Source organism: Rutidosis leptorrhynchoides, chromosome 1 (genome assembly GCF_046630445.1).
Source record: "Rutidosis leptorrhynchoides isolate AG116_Rl617_1_P2 chromosome 1, CSIRO_AGI_Rlap_v1, whole genome shotgun sequence".
NCBI lineage: Eukaryota > Viridiplantae > Streptophyta > Magnoliopsida > Asterales > Asteraceae > Rutidosis > Rutidosis leptorrhynchoides.
In genome coordinates this window covers 272,261,305-272,268,785 of record NC_092333.1, presented here as the reverse complement: position 1 = coordinate 272,268,785, position 7,481 = coordinate 272,261,305, and positions in this window count along the sequence as shown.

Below are 7,481 nucleotides of genomic sequence, written 5' to 3'. Positions count from 1 at the left end.
ACAAACATTGCATTCTTTTTTAAAAGACAATCTTTCATTACATCGAAAGTTGACGGCATGCATACCATTTCATAATATATCCAATTATAATTGACTTAATAATAATCTTGATGAACTCGACGACTCGAATGCAACGTCTTTTGAAATATGTCATGAATGACTCCAAGTAATATCTCTAATATGAGCAAATGCAATTCGGAAGATTTCTTTCATACCTGAGAATAAACATGCTTTCAAGTGTCAACCAAAAGGTTGGTGAGTTCATTAGTTTATCATAATCATTCATTTTCATCATTTTAATAGATCACAAGATTTCATATATTGTCACGCGTAACTCACGAATTAAAATTCATTCCTATGGTGAACACCTGGTAACCGACCTTAACAGGATGCATATAGAATATCCCCATCATTCCGGGACTCACATCGGACAGGATAAATCGAAGTACTAAAGCAGTTCAAATTCTCTGACTGGAGCTTGTTAGTGCCCATAGATCTATCTTTAGGATTCGCGTCAATTGGTGGCAATTATAATAAACACCAATTCTTAGGCTACCAAGCTAAAAAATTGCATATTCGGTTCGATAATCCAACCATAGAATGTAGTTTCGATCACTTGTGTCTATTTCTTAAAGCATTTATAAAAGCAGCGCATGTATTCTCAGTCCCAAAAATATATATAAAAAGGGAGTAAATGAAACTCACTATACGATATTTTGTAGTAAAAATATGCATTCGACGATACTGAACAATGCAGGGTTGGTCTCGGATTCACGAACCTATATCATTTGTATATATATTAACTCATAAAATATAAATCAGTTAAGTTTATATATTTTTTTTATGTATTAAGATTAATATTCTCTTATATATAATTTTATTAATACTTATAATACCTTTTGACACTTATTCAATATTTAATTTATGTTATATCAATAATATTAGTTAAAACATAATTTTATGTAATATAGTATACTTTATGTGATAAATATATATATATATATATATATATATATATATATATATATATATATATATATATATATATATATATATATATATATATATATATATATATATATCTTTTGTTTTGCAAAATTAATAATTTTAGTAATACTAGATTAAGGATATTAATAATAATGATAGTAATAATAGTAACTTTAATAAAAATGATAGTTTTACTAATAATGATAAAGTAAAAATGATAGTTTTAGCAAAAATAATATTTTTAATAATAATAATAGTAAGTTTAATAATAATTATAGTTTTAATAGATATTTTAATGATACTAGTAGTAAAAATGATAATAATGATAATAATATATTTGTAATAATAATAATAATAATAATAATAGTAAATACAATAATAATGGTAATATTATTAATATAATGATATTGAAAATAATAATAATAATCATTTACATGTATATAATCATAACCTTAACTATTAATTATTTTCACTTATTCATAATAATAATAATAATAATAATAATAATAATAATAATAATAATAATAATAATAATAATAATAATAATAATAATAATAATAATATTATTATTATTATTATTATTATTATTATTATTATTATTATTATTATTATTAATAGTAATAATAGCTACCTCAAGAAAAAGCTTCCAAAAAAATAAAGAACATAAAGTGTCTCCGCCCGGGCTCGAACCCGAGACCTCTCGCTACACACAAACACTCCTCACCATTCGAACTGTCATTGTTTTTCTTGATATATTACTCCGAAAAATATATGTCCTATATATCTGTTACCTTCTTCATCACCTACTACATCACAACTCATCATCTCGTCTCATCATCCATTATCATATCTCGTGACTATGAACGTATAGTATATCACCATCATCGTAATTATCTCGATCAATATCAATATCATTCATCATCAACTCATCCTAAACATAACTGTATTTTCTTCAAATGAGTAATAAGTGGGTTCTTGCTATGGCCCAAGAAAGAAAAATAGTCCAACAGAAATCCTAGCTGGGTCACGGCCCAAAATCCATTTGATAACCATGGTGGCCCAACAAGTAAAACGATCCAATCAGCAAAAGGGTTATGTCTGGTCACTTTCTACCGATAATAACTATGGAAACAGGAACCGATACTATTCACTCTTCATCATCTTTAACATAATCGTTCTCTCCATTATAATAATAATTATAAACTACAAACATTAATACCGACGGTTTGTATGGTGTGTGATAATTTGAAACAGGAAACAATCGTAACAGTAGCTGTAGCAGATTCAATGGATAGGTTCGATCGAAAAACAAATCAGCAGCAGTAGTCCGGTGGGGTTTTTTTTTTTGAGTGGCTTGTGATGGTTTCACGGCTGTTAAAAGAAAAACAGACAGTAATATCATCATCAAAATTACGCGAATGGGAACAGTAACGTTTAATGAATAGTTCTGGGTCTTGTTTGAAAGGCTGCAGTAATTGTAATAATATTACTGCAGTAGCAGAAGTTTAACAGTAGACATTGCAGAAGAGGGAGAGAGCGATGGTGAGGTGATTGTGTTGTGATGGTCGTGGGTTTTTGAACAACATGACCAGGAGTGTATCGGTCACCAATAGAGAGTTTTTGAAGATGGTGATTATAGTGAACCGAAACAAAAATAATACTAGTAGTAGGTCGATGATGGTAGATTGAAATTGTAGTAGGCTGTGGAAGAGGGTGACGAGGTAGAGTATGGTGGTTGTACATGGTGATGGAGTGGTGATCATCGACGTTTGGTGGTGGTTTGAGATAGCTCTTGGCCATAAACAGAAACGAAAATAGATGAAATAGAATAAGTGGGTTTGGTGATCAAAGATTGTGAGTTGTGGTTCGAAATTAGTAAACAGGAACGAGCAGTGGTAAAGATGGCTCTCAAAGTTTGGATAAAGAATTGCGATTGGCTTGAATGTAACTCCTGCCTCATATACACGCACAATTTTTCAGTCATTTGGATGGGTTTTGTGATGTGTTAACCAAACAGGAAGAGAAACGGTAATTAAAATAGTGAGTAGTCTTTTAAGTGGGTTTAAGGTGGTGCATAATGATCGAATGGAGACTGTTTCGGATCTTCAAGATGATGATATAGATATGTACATATATGTAAGTTCAAGTGATAAAGAGATGATAGATGGGTAGTGGGTTGTCAAAACAAATAGAGGAAGAGATATTGGTTGCTTTCCTGCAGCATATATTAGTGTCTATATATCCATATTATATGCTCCGTAAAGTTTAATTTGTGAGGAGGATCAACACAAACAATAATTAAAAACGGTACATCAATCATAATTCAATTAACAATAGTGATTAATAGTTCAGCATCCGTTACATTTGTATTACTCTACCGACAGTTCATCACGTACTGGAATATCGTACTCCGTTGTAAATTAGTGACGGATAAAAGTCCTCGGAAAAATCCCATATTTTTAAATTAACTATATTTATTTATTTTGATCATTATGGTATAAAATTCGATCATTAACTATTAAATAAAATTTACATTAATTATTCACTCCCAATCCCAAGTAAAATATAAAAAGTTTTAAAATTTAATAACTAGGTCCTAAATACATTTTTAGTAAGCCTAAAGTTTATAGAACTCATTTTTGAATCACCGTTTATTTTAAATCATATAAGTTCCTTTCGGTTCATATTAAACTTGTTTAATAACAAACGAGATGACAAACAAGTATTACGATCATTTAATTGTTATATTCAAAACCATATATATATATATATATATATATATATATATACACTTCATTCACATGTATAGATATATAATTTTTTTAAATATTATTTTATTTTACATAATTAATTAACTCATATAATATTTTAATTTATTTTTCAATTATTATTTATATATATATATATATATATATATATATATATATATATATATATATACACACACATATCACTTTACAATTAATTGTTCGTGAATCGTCGAAAATAGTCAAAGGTTAAATGATTCCATATAAACAGTTCAAAAATTTCGTGAGTCAACATTATAGACTTTGCTTATCGTATCGAAATCATATAAAGATTAGATTTAAATTTGGTCGAAAATTTTCGGGTCGTCACAGGATTAAACATTAGGTCTTTTTTGGGAAAGTGGTGGTGGAGGTTCAAAACCGAAACCGAGTCACTATAGGTTAAAGTCGTTTGACGGATTCATGGTTCTTTTGGTGGCCTTGAGTTGGAAGGTGATGCAAATCACCTTTCGGAAAAAGGCGTTTGGAAAAATATTATTCTTGCAGGTAAAGCTATAGAAGATTCTCAGGTGCAATTCAAAAGCTCTTTCACCAAGTCAATTGGTGATGGCGGGTCAACAAATTTTTGGCATGAACATTGGATTGGCGAAGATAGACTATGTCATTTGTTCTAGAGGCTATATATACTTGAACAAAGGCAGGATATTAGCATCAAGGATCGACTGAATGAAGGTGCAGCAATTTGGCATTGGAGCAGACCACCATCGGGTCGACTACTGGGTGAGTTCGATGCACTACAATGTTTACTGTCTTCGGTAATATTGGATTAGAATAGCCGAGATAAATGGAGGTAGTCACTGACTTCGGACGACAACTTCTGAGTTAAAAACTTATCTTCTGTAATCGTTGAAAAGCTATTTTCCAACAACATCTCAAATCAAGGTACATTTTACAATAATCTAGCTCCAAAAAAAATAGAAATATTCGTTTGGCGGGCATTGAAAAAAAGACTTCCTGTTAGACTTAAATTGGAAAAGGGGTATAGATCTTAATAGTGTGCGATGTCCACTTTGTGACGACGATTTAGAGTTCGTTGACCACACCCTCATTTTTTGTAAACATGCTATGGATGTGTGGGATCGTGTCTTTAATTGGTGGAACATGGGTAATCTTTCAATTTTTAACCTTCCCGAGATCTTCATTGGTAATAACAACAATGTAATGTCGAATTTCGGAAAGAAAGTGTGTCAAGCTTTGTTATGGACGTGTGCATATCTCATTTGGAAAAACCGCAACAATATGGTGCTCCAAGACAAATGTTGGAATGCTCCGATAACTCTCATCGAGATACAAGTTAAAACGTTCGAGTGGATTTCCAATAGACCGAGAGGAAGAAAGTTAGATTGGCTCACTTGGCTCTCAAATCCATCTACATACCTCACTTCTTCTTAGTCTATAACGCATTGAGTTGCAACCTTTGCATCTCATGTATTTTTTGATTATTTAGCTCCTGTATGTAGGTGATTTAGTAACATAATTCGTTTTTTCTATCTATACTTCACGTATTTACATAGCTGTTTGCTATGCTCCATGTATTCTTATTATATCTAATGAATTTTACCTTGATGTTAAAAAAAAAATTATAATCGATCCACTAATCAGATGGAGTTGCAAATATTACAGATATAGCAAACATTAAGAATCCTCGAATCCACAATAAAAAAAACATACATATATGCAAGAAATAAAATGATACAACATTGAAACAAACACTACAACGAAACGAAAACAACACTACAACAACCACCACCAAATATCAAAACCTACAAAGCACGAAAGTCACCGAACACAATAAAAAAAACCCGCATCCAACCACTAGTACCGCCACTCATCGAGAGCCAAAGAACAAAAAAAAAATTAAAGCCAACAATCCTTTAGCAAACAACCCCGAGAAACCCCAAATTGTTGCCAAATTGCAGGAAGCGCTCACCAGAGAAACTCAGGAACACCCCCACGAGACCAACTACCCAAAAAAGAAAAAAAAACAACGGAACTCTCCTAAACCATAAGCCCTAGAAAAACCTGCCATGCGGATAGAACCAGTGAAAACATCCAAGAACCAAAGGAAAGATGTAAACTACCAAACATGAGGCGAAACACCACAGAGGGACCCAATAGTAAACCAAATAAAAACCACCAAGAGACCCTATAGTAAACCAATTAAGAAAATGTTGAGACAAAAACGGAGGCATCAAAGAAAATGACGACCTGATGAAACAATTAAGGCCTAAGCTCAAACAGCGTCAAACTCCGTCCGAACTAGAAAACCACAAAGAGGGAGATGGAGCATACGAAACCATAATCACACGAAAATAAGAGAAAAATAATGATAGGAACAAGAGAAACCTAAAAACATTCGGCAAGAGACCCGCCAAGAAAACTGACTAGGAATCCGACAACATTATATTCAATTGGACATCCAATCAGAGGTTTCGGTGGAGAGAATAGAGAAGGAACAATTGGGTGAGAAACCAAATAAGGGCAACCGTTTCGTTAGAAATGCCAAAAATAAAGAGGTGGGACCAAACCCCATTGCCGTCAAATGGCCGAAAAATCATAAATGAAAACCCCCTTACACGAATCTCCATTTACACGAATCTCCATTTTTCACGTAGAACAACAACATGTGGTGTTCCTTGTCTACGAGCAAGATAAAGAGAAAGGTCGGGCGGAGGTTATAATTAAAAAATGAATCTGACATGACTATTTACAATTCAAACACAAAAACGTGTAATATTATTCGACGATACGACATAATTCCATACATGTAACACTAAACATAGAGTTTGACAAATGTTACTGTGTAATCTGTATGTATATTTAGGTAGATATACGGCTTCTACTTGGAGTAATATTATTCATGCTGGAACTTTAATGGAAGAGTTGCAACTTCCTTTCAAAGATACGTTTATCAAGACAATTGGTGACAGCGACTCTACTTTGAACCTTGGATCGGTGAAGAAAACTTGTGCAACCTTTATCCTCAGCTACTCAGGCTTGATGTGAATGCTTCTGCCAATGTTAAAGATCGTTTAGTTCATGTAGATGGAGCTACTGTTTTGGTTGAAGACTGGTCCCGTATACCTTTAGGAAGGACTGCTGCTGAACGTGACAGTCTTGATGCACTTGTTTCCTCTTTTATTAACGATTGCATGTCCAAAGATACTTGGCGATGGCGTTGGATTTGAATGGTTTGATCACAGTTAGGAAGCTTTGAGCACTACTTGATGAACACACCCTTGAGCCATACAAACATAGCCGAGTACTTCCAGAAATCCTTATGTTCCAATTGTCTTGCATAGCGTAAGGTGTCTTCTTATGTTCCAAAAGAGGAATTGACTTGCATAACGTAAGGTGTCCTCTATGTGATGACGACTTGGAAATGGTAGATCATTCTTTATTGCTATGTAAGCAAGTCGGTGATGGGTTCGAGTATTCAAATGGTGTGGATTGGGGAATTTCAATATTCAAACTCTTTTGGATATTCTTAGCAACAAAGGTACCTCCTTGATGACAAGTGAAGGAAAGTTAGTTTGGCAAGCTTTAACATGGATTTGTACATATCTTATATGTGGAAATTGAAAGGACCCGTCCTAATCCATCTGGACGAATACATTACATTTGATTACATCACGAGGTACTTGACTTCTATATGATACATTTTACAAACATTGCATTCGTTTTTAA